The sequence below is a fragment of the Phyllobates terribilis genome, unplaced genomic scaffold, assembly GCF_046119375.1.
Source record: "Phyllobates terribilis strain yellow unplaced genomic scaffold, ASM4611937v1 Scaffold_211__1_contigs__length_3443825, whole genome shotgun sequence".
NCBI lineage: Eukaryota > Metazoa > Chordata > Amphibia > Anura > Dendrobatidae > Phyllobates > Phyllobates terribilis.
The window spans coordinates 2,243,711-2,256,439 of record NW_027362971.1 but is presented as its reverse complement, the minus strand read 5'-3'; positions in this window follow the sequence as shown (position 1 = coordinate 2,256,439).

Here is a 12,729-nt window from a genome sequence, read left to right as displayed (position 1 = left end):
ACGGTTAAGGCAGCGTAACAAAGTCAGCCATGCGTGCCAGACTGGTAACGGGCAAGACTTCCGTGTCCTCACCAAGATGACGACTGACCATGCTCTCCTCCTCGTCCTCCTCCCCCCTGTCCTCAGGCCACCCACGCTGAACCGACGGTATGACAGTTGTACAGGTACTACCGTCTACAGCGCATGATACAAGCTCCTGTTCTTCCACCTCCTCCTCCTCTCCCTCATTGTCCCTCCAATGCACGTTGGGATGAGATGAGGCTGGGCTGTGTGTAATCGCCCGCTACGGCTTCTTGATCCATCTCATCATACTCTGGCTGCCATGCCTCCTCTTTAATTCTCTGCAGAGAGCGTTGCATAAGACAGACAAGTGGAATGCTGACGCTAATGATGGCGTCATCGCCACTCACCATCTTGGTGGACTCCTCAAAGTTTGTCAAGATGGTACATATGTCAGACATCCAGGTCCACTCCTGAGGTCTTATGTGTGGAGTCTGACCTGAATATCGACGGCCTTGTTGCAGCTGGTACTCCACAACTGCTCTCTTCTGCTCACAAATCCTTTGCAACATGTGGAGGGTAGAGTTCCAACGTGTGGGGACATCACACACCAGTCGGTGTGACGGAAGCTGCAAACGCTGCTGCAACACAGCAAGGGCGGTGGAAGCTGTAGCCGACTTGCGAAAATGAGCTGACAAGCAGCGTACTTTGACGAGCAGATCTGGCAACTCGGGGTACGATTTAAGAAACCGCTGAACCACGAGGTTAAGCACATGAGCCAGGCATGGTACGTGTGTGATCTCGCCTCACCTCAGAGCCGCCACCAGGTTACGGCCATTGTCACACACGACCATGCCTGGATGTAGGTTCAGCGGTCTCAGCCACAGATCTGCCTGCTCTTTCACAGCTGTCCACAACTCACAAGCTGTGTGAGGTTTCTCACCTAAGCTTATGAGTTTCAGCACAGCCTGTTGCCGCTTGGCGGAGGCAGTACTGCAGTGCTTCCAGCTTGTAACTGATGTGGTGATATCTGAGATGGAGGCTGAACATGAGGAGGAGGAGGAGGAGGATGCGCAGGACCAGTACACTGTGGGGGCAACTCTGACTGACATAGGGTCCGCAATCCTCAGTGTGGGGAGGATGTGTTCCGTCCCAAGGTCCGACTGGGTCCCGGCTTCCACTATGTTTACCTAGTGTGCCGTCAGGGAGATGTACCGTCCCTGGCCACAAGCACGTGTCCGTTGTCAGGTGGACTCTCCCAGTAACTGCGTTGTTGAGGGCACGGCAGATGTTTTGGGACACGTGCTTGTGTAGTGCGAGGATGGAACACCGGGCAAAATAGTGTCGGCTGGGGACCGAGTACCCCGAGGGACGGCCACCGCCATAAGGTTGCGGAAGGATTCCGTCTCCACCAGCCTAAAAGGCAGCATTTCCAACGCAAGCAGTCGTGAAATGTGCGAATTTAGGACTGTGGCCTGTGGGGCGTTGGCTGCGAATTTCCGCTTTCGTTCAAAGGTCTGGGATATGGACAATTGAACGCTGCGGTAGGACGTGGACGTTGATGCTGTTTCTTGAGAAACTGCCATAACAAGTGAAGACTGAGAGGAGGGGGCATCTTTGCATGCAGTATGGACAGGGGATTGCCTTGCACACACAACAGGGTGTTCTATTGCACGCACAACAGCGGAAGAAGCAGTGGTGACTAGAGATGAGCGGTGTTCGACTAGAACTGTTCACCAATCTCAAATTCGAGCTGTTTTGGGCGGTGTTCGAGTTGTTCGACGAACCCGAACAATTTGCAAAAAATTCGGCTGTTCGAGGTTATGTTCGATAACTGTTCGTGCACCAAAAGCGTGTCCTGCATGTCTGGCGCTATTTAGAGCACCAATCATGCAGGGATTGTCTGCCACTCACTGTAATGCCACAGCCATGGTGGTTGTGGCATTACAGTGATTGCCCAAATCGATGGGAACAGTGCTCACAGTGAAACATGAAAAGCCGGCAATTCAGCAGCGGCATACACCGGTACCCGACAAATTAGAACAGAAAGAATAGAGAATCACACCTAGATTAGATAGATAGAAACATGTCAGTCACATATATATGAAGTACAGTGACAGTGTTGCTTACTGTACTTGTCATTTAGTGTAATGGATTTATTAAAAAACATAATAGTGTTTTCATGCACCGTCTCTTTAAAAAAGCCGGCCGGCATTTCAGCAGCGGTACCCGACAATTTAGAATAGAAGGAATAGAGCATCACACATAGATTAGATAGATAGAAACATGTCAGTCACATATATAAGAAGTACAGTGACAGTGTTGATTACTGTACTTGTCATTTAGTGTTAAAATAAAGGATTTATTAGAAAAAAAATTGGCGTGAGATTCCCTGTAATTTTAGTCTCTAGCGGAGGTTAAGCAGACGGCTGGGGCAGATGTTTGAAGCCTGGGAAGGGGGTAATACCCACGGAGCTTCCCAGGCTACTAATATCAGCCCCCAGCTGAATACCTAGCCTTTACTAGGTATTAAAATGGGGGACCCCCCCCAAAAAAATGACGTGGGTCCCCCCTATTTTAATAGCTAGCAAAGGCTAGGCAGACAGCTGGGGGCTGATATTAATAGCCCAGGAAGTGTGCCATGAATATTGGCCCCCTCCCAGGCTAGAAGCACCAGCTGTCAGCCGCCCCAGAAATGGCGCATCCATGGGATGCGCCAATTCTGGCACTTAGCCTCGCTCTTCCCACTGCCCTGTAGCGGTGGCAGTGGGGTAATATGGTTGGGGTTGATGTCAGCTTATAATGCCAGCTGACATCAAGCCCAGGTTAGTAATGGAGAGGCGTCTATAAGACACCCCCATTACTAACCCCATAGTCAAAGTTAAAAAAAACACAAACACGCAGAATAAAGTCCTTTAATTGAAATAAACACACAATTCTTTATTGTTCTAAATTAAACCATACTTACCATATCGCCCATTCCAGCTGAAGCCAACGATCTCCTGCAATAAAAGTAAAATAATAAAGCAACATCATCCTTACCTTTCCATGGTTCCCAGGACGGCTCCAGCTCTGCTACATCGAGATGACAGGCTGGAGCGCAGCAGAACGCTGCCATCCAGCCTGTCATCCCGCAGACACTGAGAAGCGCAGGCTTGCTTGCGCTCCTCAGCGTCTCTCTGTGACGGCATCCAGATGAGCCGATGTCATGTCCAATGAACTCGGCTCACCTCATGTACGTCACTGACAGCGTGGAAAAATTCTCCTGCACTCAGCGCTTGTGTGAGAATTCTCCCACGCTGTCAGTGACGTGCATGAGGTGAGCTCATGTCCAATGAACTCAGCTCACTTCATGCACGTCACTGACAGCGTGGGAAAATTCTCCTGCACTCAGCGCTTCAGCGTGAGAATTTTCCCACGCTGTCAGTGACGTGCATGAGGTGAGTTCATGTCCAATGATCTCAGCTCACCTCATGCACGTCACTGACAGCGTGGGAGAATTCTCACGCTGAAGCGCTGAGTGCAGGAGAATTTTCCCACGCTGTCAGTGACGTGCATGAGGTGAGCTGAGTTCATTGGACATGACCTCGGCTCATCTGCATGCCGTCACAGCTAGACACTGAGGAGCCCAAGCAAGCATGCGCTTCTCAGTGTCTGCGGGATGACAGGCTGGATGGCAGCTTTCTGCAGGTCCAGCCTGTCATCTCGATGTAGCAGAGCTGAAGCTGTCGTGGGAACCATGGAAAGGTAAGGATGATGTTGCTTTATTACTTTTGTTTTGTTGCAGGAGATCGTTGGCTTCAACTGGAATGGGCGTGATGGTGAGTATGGTTTAATTTAGAACAATAAAGAATTGTGTGTTTATTTCAATTAAAGGACTTTTTTCTGGGTGTTGTGTTTTTTTTAAATACTTTACTAGAAATTAATGGTGGTCATGTCTAATATTGGCGTGACCCCATGAATTTCGGGCTTAGGGCCAGCTGATAATGCTAAGCTGGCCCTAACCCCTTTATTACCCAGTGAGCCACCGCACCAGGGCCCTGGATGAGTTGGGTACAGCGCCAGAAGATGGCGCTTCTATGAACGCGCCATTTTCTGGGGTGGCTGCGGACTGCAATTTGCAGTGGGGGGGTGGGGCCCAGAAAGCTTGGGCCTCCCTGCGCTGCGGATTCCAGCCCCCAGCTGCCTAGTTGTACCTGGCTGGACACAAAAATAGGGCGAAGCCCCACTTATTTTTTTTTTTTAATTATTTCATGAAATTCATGAAATAATAAAGAAAAAAAGGCCTTCCCTATATTGTTGTGTCCGGACAGGTACAAATAGGCAGCTGGTGGTTGGGGGCAGCCCGTTCCTGCCTGCTGTACCTGGCTGGACACAAATATAGTGCGAAGCCCCACGTCAATTTTTTTTTAATTATTTCATGAATTTCCTGAAATAATTTAAAAAACGTGGGGCTTCGCACTATATTTCATGAAATAATTTAAAAAAAATACGTGGGGCTTCGCCCTATTTTTGTGTCCAGCCAGGTACAACTAGGCAGCTGGGGGCTGGAATCCGCAGCGCAGGGAGGACCCAAGCTTTCTGGGCCCCCCCCCCGCTGCAAATTGGAGTCCGCAGCCACCCCGGAAAATGGTGCGTTCATAGAAGCGCCATCTTCTGGCGCTGTACCCAACTCATCCAGGGCCCTGGTGCGGTGGCTCACTGGGTAATAAAGGGGTTAGGGGTTAAAGCTGCCATCCAGCCTGTCATCCCGCAGACACTGAGAAGCGCAGGCATGCTTGCGCTCCTCAGTGTCAGGCTGTGACGGCATCCAGATGAGCCGAGGTCATGTCCAATGAACTCGGCTCACCTCATGCACGTCACTGACAGCGTGGGAGAATTCTCCTGCACTCAGCGCTTCAGAATGAGAATTCTCCCACGCTGTCAGTGACGTGCATGAGGTGAGCTGAGATCATTGGACATGAACTCACCTCATGCACGTCACTGACAGCGTGGGAAAATTCTCACGCTGAAGCGCTGAGTGCAGGAGAATTTTCCCACGCTGTCAGTGACGTGCATGAAGTGAGCTGAGTTCATTGGACATGAGCTCACCTCATGCACGTCACTGACAGCGTGGGAGAATTCTCACACTGAAGCGCTGAGTGCAGGAGAATTTTCCCACGCTGTCAGTGACGTATGTAACAGGTCTGGGAGGCGGAACCTCTGAGCAACTTATACAAGGGGGCGGTCCTTGTAAGGAAGCGGGTGGCGTCCAGGGAAGACAGGCAGGCAAGTGACCGGGACAGTCTCTGGGTAAACGGGCAGGAGGTCACAGCAAGTGACCGGGACAGTCTCTGGGTAAACGGGCAGGAGGTCACAGCAAGTGACCGGGACAGTCTCTGGGTAAACGGGCAGGAGGTCACAGCAAGTGACCGGGACAGTCTCTGGGTAAACGGGCAGGAGGTCACAGCAAGTGACCGGGACAGTCTCTGGGTAAACGGGCAGGTACGACCTGTGACGGCTGAGCCTCCAGGTAGGCTAGCAGGCAGATGGCAGATGAGTGCTCCCAGGTGAGCAGGCGAGAGTCTCTGGATAAGCAGGTGGTCACAGCATGTGACGGCGGAGCCTCCAGGTAGGCTAACAGGCAGGTAGCAGATGAGCGCTCCCAGGTGAGCGGGCAAGAGTCTCTGGACTGGCAGGTGGTCACGGCACGTGACGGCGGAGCCTCCAGGTAGGCTAACAGGCAGGTAGCAGATGAGCGCTCCCAGGTGAGCGGGCAAGAGTCTCTGGACTGGCAGGTGGTCACAGCACGTGACGGCGGAGCCTCCAGGTAGGCTAACAGGCAGGTAGCAGATGAGCGCTCCCAGGTGAGCGGGCTAGCTGGTCCATAGACAGACTGACAGGAGTAGGAAGGCAGACCGTCGGACCTCAGGCTAGCAAGCAGGTAAGCGGATAGCAGGCAGGAATCAGACAGCAATCTGGCAGGAAACTGGCAGGTAACTGACAGGTAACTGGAAACGGGACCTGAGGGCTGAAGCAGAGTAGTGAACAGTGCAACAACATTGCTCGGGCACCTCCATCTTGGAGGAGGTGCCTTATATATGGAGGGATCCTCCGGACATTGGCCGGGGACTCCTTAGGGCGACGCGCGCGGCCCCTTTAAGAGAGGGGGAGCTCGCGCGCCCTAAGCACAGTGACCGGGGGAGAGCGGGCGCTGCAAGCAGAGCGGGAGGAAGCCGCCGGGCACGGAGCAGAGAGGTGAGGGGAACAGCGTCCCTGCCTAGCAGGAGGCAGGGACGCCGACGCTACAGTACCCCCCCCTTTAGGCCCCCCCTTTTTTAGGCCAGACAGAAATTTAGCAAGGATGAGAGGGGCATGGATGTTCTCCCGGGGCTCCCATGTTCTCTCCTCAGGACCAAACCCCTTCCAATTCACTAGAAAAAAGGTCTTTCCTCTTACCCTTTTGGTGGCCAGAATGTTCTCTACCTCAAACTCGTCTTCAGCAGAACCGGAGCAGGAGGCGTACCTGTAGACTTGGAAAAGGAGTTAAGTACCACGGGTTTGAGAAGAGATACATGGAAGGAGTTAGGGATCCGTAAGTTGGCCGGGAGTTTCAATTTATAGGCCACCGGGTTGATCTGTTTGATAACCTCCAGTGGGCCGATGAACCGAGGCCCTAACTTATAGGAAGGAATCTTGAGCCGGACATATTTGGATGAGAGCCAGACTTTATCTCCGGGACGAAATTGTGGGGAATCCAGGCGTTTTTTGTCGGCGTGTCTCTTCATCCGCTCGGACGACTGAAGGAGTGCGGATCGGGTACTCTCCCAAATGGAGGAAAATTTGCTAATGAGAGATTCCGCGGCCGGGTTGTCCACAGAGGTGGAGACAGGAAAAGGGATCCGAGGATGCTGACCGAAGACTACAAAAAATGGGGATTTAGAAGAAGATTCGCTCTCGTGATTGTTGTAAGAGAACTCGGCCCATGGTAGGAGATCCACCCAGTCTGAATGGTGGGCATTAACGAAGTGCCAGAGGTAACTGGTCAAATTCTGATTGATCCGCTCCACTTGACCATTGGACTGTGGGTGGTAAGCGGAGGAGAAGTCCAGGGTGACGTCGAGCAGTTTACATGTGGCTCTCCAGAAGCGTGAGGTGAACTGAACCCCACGATCCGACACGATGTGGAGAGGCAGACCATGGAGACGGAAGATGTGGCGGATAAAGTCTTTAGCTAGCTCAGGAGCAGACGGGAGGCCTGGCAGGGGAATAAAATGAGCCATTTTGGAAAAGCGGTCAGCGACTACCCAAATGACCGTACAACCGGCAGAGACGGGGAGATCTGTTATGAAGTCCATAGCTATATGTTGCCACGGGGCAGCAGGCACAGGCAGAGGAAGAAGGCGGCCGGCAGGCAGGTGTCTCGGAACTTTGTTGCGGGCGCAGGACACACAGGCAGAAACAAAGTCAATTACATCCTTGTGCAGGGTAGGCCACCAGTAGTGCCAGGTAATAAGCTGGAGGGTCTTTTTCTGACCGGCGTGCCCAGCTAGCTTAGACGAGTGACCCCAGTGTAGAATCTTCTCCCGATCGGACTCCGTTACGAACGTCTTACCGGGAGGGAGACGATTTAGACCCACGGGGGCCACCTGCATTACCCTGGCGGGATCGATGATGTGTTTAGGCTCCTCCTCAAGATCAGACACCAGAAAGGATCGGGACAAGGCGTCAGCTTTGATGTTTTTGTCAGCCGGACGAAAATGAAGAATGAAATCAAAGCGGGCAAAAAACAAAGACCACCGGGCTTGGCGCGGGTTAAGTCTCTGGGCTCTCTGGAGATATGCCAAGTTCTTGTGGTCAGTGTAAATTATTACCGGGTGGAGAGCTCCCTCGAGCAGGTAACACCACTCCTCCAGTGCCATCTTAATGGCCAACAATTCTCGGTCTCCTATAGAATAATTGCGCTCAGAAGAGGAGAAAAGTTTGGAGAAAAAGCCGCAGGTTACCTTTCTTCCGGAAGAAGATTTTTGGGTAAGTACCGCCCCAGCTCCGGAGGAGGAGGCGTCAACTTCTAGGAAGAATTGTTTGTTGCCGTCCGGACGATGCAGCACCGAGGCGGAGAGGAAGGCCTGTTTTAAGGAAAGAAATGCCTCCTCTGCTTCGGGCGGCCATTCTCTGGGGTTCGTACCTTTACGGGTGAGAGCAGAGATAGGGGCGGTCCGGGAAGAGAAGTGCTGTATGAACAGGCGGTAATAGTTGGCGAAGCCCAGGAACCGCTGAATAGCCTTCAACCCCTCTGGTCGGGGCCACTTCTGGATGGCAGACAGTTTCTCAGGATCCATTTGTAGATCTGTCTGAGAGATTATGTAGCCCAGAAATGGAAGAGAGGTCTGCTCAAAGATGCACTTCTCATATTTAGCGTAGAGGTGGTTCTGCCTGAGCCTGAGCAGGACCTGACGAACGTCCCTCCTGTGAGTAGGAAGATCCGGAGAGAAGACCAAGATATCGTCCAGGTACACCACCACGCAGGAGTAGAGAAGATCACGGAAGATGTCATTGACCAACTCTTGAAAGACGGCAGGAGCGTTACAGAGACCGAAGGGCATCACAAGGTACTCATAGTGGCCGTCCCGGGTATTGAATGCCGTCTTCCACTCATCCCCCTGACGGATACGGACCAGGTTATACGCCCCACGGAGATCCAGTTTGGTGAAGATTCTAGCCCCCCTCAGACGGTCAAATAATTCAGGAATAAGCGGAAGGGGGTATTTATTCTTCACAGTAATCTGGTTTAGGCCTCTATAGTCTATACATGGACGGAGTGAGCCGTCCTTCTTTTTGACAAAGAAGAAGCCTGCTCCCGCCGGGGAGGTAGATTTCCGGATAAATCCCCGGGCCAGGTTCTCCTCAATATATTCAGACATGGACCGGGTTTCAGCAGCGGACAAAGGGTAGATTCGCCCACGGGGAGGAGTAGAGCCGGGCATCAGGTCGATTGGGCAGTCGTATGGTCTATGAGGAGGTAAAGTCTCTGCCTCTTTTTATTGAAGACATCCGCATAAGACCAATAGGGAACCGGAAGACCGGGCAGATTGGCTGGGGTAGGAGAAGGACGGGCAGGACGAACGGGAACTAGACAAGTCTTATGGCAGTCCTGTCCCCAGCGAAGGACCTCTCCGGTCTGCCAGTCAAGCACGGGTGCATGTCTCTGGAGCCAAGGCAGGCCAAGCAATAGTGCGTGAGAGAGTCTAGGCAGAACATGAAAGGAGATGCTCTCAGAATGCAGCATTCCCACCTGTAGAGTCAGAGATTCGGTGATGAGTTGGATGGGATGTGGTAAGAGACCCCCATCCACGGCGGCGACAGATAAAGGTACGGCCAGAGGTTTGGTGGGAATGTGGTATTTTTCTACCAGGGATTGAGAGATGAGATTTCCAGCAGCTCCAGAGTCAAGTTGAGCCAGTTCAAAATAGCGGTTCTCTCCGCAGAAGATAGAAACAGACAGCATCAGGGATGGAGAGGGTTTACTTTTGTCTAGGGCGACCTCTCTGAGCGATCCTAGACACAGGCGTTTCCCGACCTCTCAGGGCAGGAACGGATCCGGTGCTCCTTACTGCCACAGTAGAAACAGCTCCCCTCGGCACGACGTAAGTCTTGACGGGTCTTGACCATCTTGGTCTGGTCGACCTGCATAGGCTCAGGTGAGTGTGCCTGGGGAGTAACAGAGGGAGTGACGGGTCTCTGGAAGGTAGGGACTAGACGTGGAATCCTCCTCTCACGGGTGACCTCCCTAGCGCGCTCCTGGAACCGGATGTCAATCCGGGTGGCAAGTGTAATCAAGTCGTCGAGAGTGGTAGGAATGTCCTGACCGGCGAGTTCATCTTTAATACGGCCGGACAGACCCTCCCAGAAGACGGACACCAGGGCGTCGTTATCCCAGGCCAGCTCCGAAGCAAGGGTACGGAACCGTATGGCATATTGGCCCACGGTGAGACTCCCTTGACGGAGGCGTAGCAGAGATGAGGCGGATGAGGCCTTCCGTCCGGGTTCGTCGAAGACCTTCCGGAAAGCCGTGAGAAAGGCTGGCAGGTCGGACACCAGAGGGTCTCCTCTCTCCCATAGAGGATTTAGCCAAGCCAGTGCCTCTCCCGTGAGATGGGACATGATGAAGGCTACTTTGGCCCGGTCGGAATTAAACTGGTGGGACTGGTGTTCAAAGTGCAGGGTGCACTGGTTAATGAAGCCCCGAGCTTGAGCGGAGTCGCCTCTGAAGCGAGGAGGTGCAGAAAGCCGGATTCCAGAGCAGGATACTATGGTATTGGTGGGCAGCGGAGCAGCCGGGCTGCGAGTCATGACACTAGCGGTGGTTGCTGGTGGAGCAGTCAAAGTGTCCAGGCGAGTATTGACATTCCACAGGTGACCCAGGATGGACTCCTGTTGGGACCTCTGTCGGGACAGTTCATGACAAAGGTCCGAGAGCGAGGGAGCTTGGGTGCCACCGGGTTCCATGGCCCGAGCAAACTGTAACGGGTCTGGGAGGCGGAACCTCTGAGCAACTTATACAAGGGGGCGGTCCTTGTAAGGAAGCGGGTGGCGACCAGGGAAGACAGGCAGGCAGTCACAGCAGGTGACCGGGACAGTCTCTGGGTAAACGGGCAGGAGGTCACGGCAAGTGACCGGGACAGTCTCTGGGTAAACGGGCAGGAGGTCACAGCAAGTGACCGGGACAGTCTCTGGGTAAACGGGCAGGAGGTCACAGCAAGTGACCGGGACAGTCTCTGGGTAAACGGGCAGGAGGTCACAGCAAGTGACCGGGACAGTCTCTGGGTAAACGGGCAGGTACGACCTGTGACGGGTGAGCCTCCAGGTAGGCTAGCAGGCAGATGGCAGATGAGTGCTCCCAGGTGAGCAGGCGAGAGTCTCTGGATAAGCAGGTGGTCACAGCATGTGACGGCGGAGCCTCCAGGTAGGCTAACAGGCAGGTAGCAGATGAGCGCTCCCAGGTGAGCGGGCAAGAGTCTCTGGACTGGCAGGTGGTCACGGCACGTGACGGCGGAGCCTCCAGTTAGGCTAACAGGCAGGTAGCAGATGAGCGCTCCCAGGTGAGCGGGCAAGAGTCTCTGGACTGGCAGGTGGTCACAGCACGTGACGGCGGAGCCTCCAGGTAGGCTAACAGGCAGGTAGCAGATGAGCGCTCCCAGGTGAGCGGGGAAGAGTCTCTGGACTGGCAGGTGGTCACAGCACGTGACGGCGGAGCCTCCAGGTAGGCTAACAGGCAGGTAGCAGATGAGCGCTCCCAGGTGAGCGGGTTAGCTGGTCCATAGACAGACTGACAGGAGTAGGAAGGCAGACCGTTGGACCTCAGGCTAGCAAGCAGGTAAGCGGATAGCAGGCAGGAATCAGACAGCAATCTGGCAGGTAACTGACAGGTAACTGGAAACGGGACCTGAGGGCTGAAGCAGAGTAGTGAACAGTGCAACAACATTGCTCGGGCACCTCCATCTTGGAGGAGGTGCCTTATATATGGAGGGATCCTCCGGACATTGGCCGGGGACTCCTTAGGGCGACGCGCGCGGCCCCTTTAAGAGAGGGGGAGCGCGCGCGCGCCATAAGCACAGTGACCGGGGGAGAGCGGGCGCTGCAAGCAGAGCGGGAGGAAGCCGCCGGGCACGGAGCAGAGAGGTGAGGGGAACAGCGTCCCTGCCTAGCAGGAGGCAGGGACGCCGACGCTACAACGTACATGAGGTGAGCCGAGTTCATTGGACATGACATCGGCTCATCTGGATGCCGTCACAGCGAGACACTGAGGAGCGCAAGCAAGCCTTTGCTTCTCAGTGTCTGCGGGATGACAGGCTGGATGGCAGCGTTCTGCTGCGCTCCAGCCTGTCATCTCGATGTAGCAGAGCTGGAGCCGTCCTGGGAACCATGGAAAGGTAAGGATGATGTTGCTTTATTATTTTACTTTTATTGCAGGAGATCGTTGGCTTCAGCTGGAATGGGCGATACGGTAAGTAGGGTTTAATTTAGAACAATAAAGAATTGTGTCTTTATTTCAATTAAAGGACTTTATTCTGGGTGTTTGTGTTTTTTTTTTAACTTTCACTATGGGGTTAGTAATGGGGGTGTCTTATAGACACCTCTCCATTACTAACCTGGGCTTGATGTCAGCTGGCATTATAAGCTGACATCAACCCCAGCCCTATTACCCCACTGCCACCGCTACAGGGCAGTGGGAAGAGCGAGGCTAAGTGCCAGAATTGGCGCATCCCATGGATGGTGTTTCTAGCCTGGGAGGGGGCCAATATTCATGGCACCCTTCCTGGGCTATTAATATCAGCCCCCAGCTGTCTGCCTAGCCTTTGCTAGCTATTAAAATAGGGGGGACAGCACGTCATTTTTTTTGAGGGGTCCCCCATATTAATAGCTAGTAAAGGCTAGGTATTCAGCTGGGGGCTGATATTAGTAGCCTGGGGAGTTCCGTGGCTATTACCCCCTTCTCAGACTTCAAACATCTGCCCCAGCTGTCTGCTTAACCTCCGCTAGAGACTAAAATTACGGGGAACCTCACGCCAATTTTTTTTTTAATAAATCCTTTATTTTAACACTAAATGACAAGTACAGTAATCAACACTGTCACTGTACTTCATATATATGTGACTGACATGTTTCTATCTATCTAATCTATGTATGATTCTCTATTCTTTCTATTCAAAATTGTCGGGTACAGATGCTGAATTGCCGGCCGGCTTT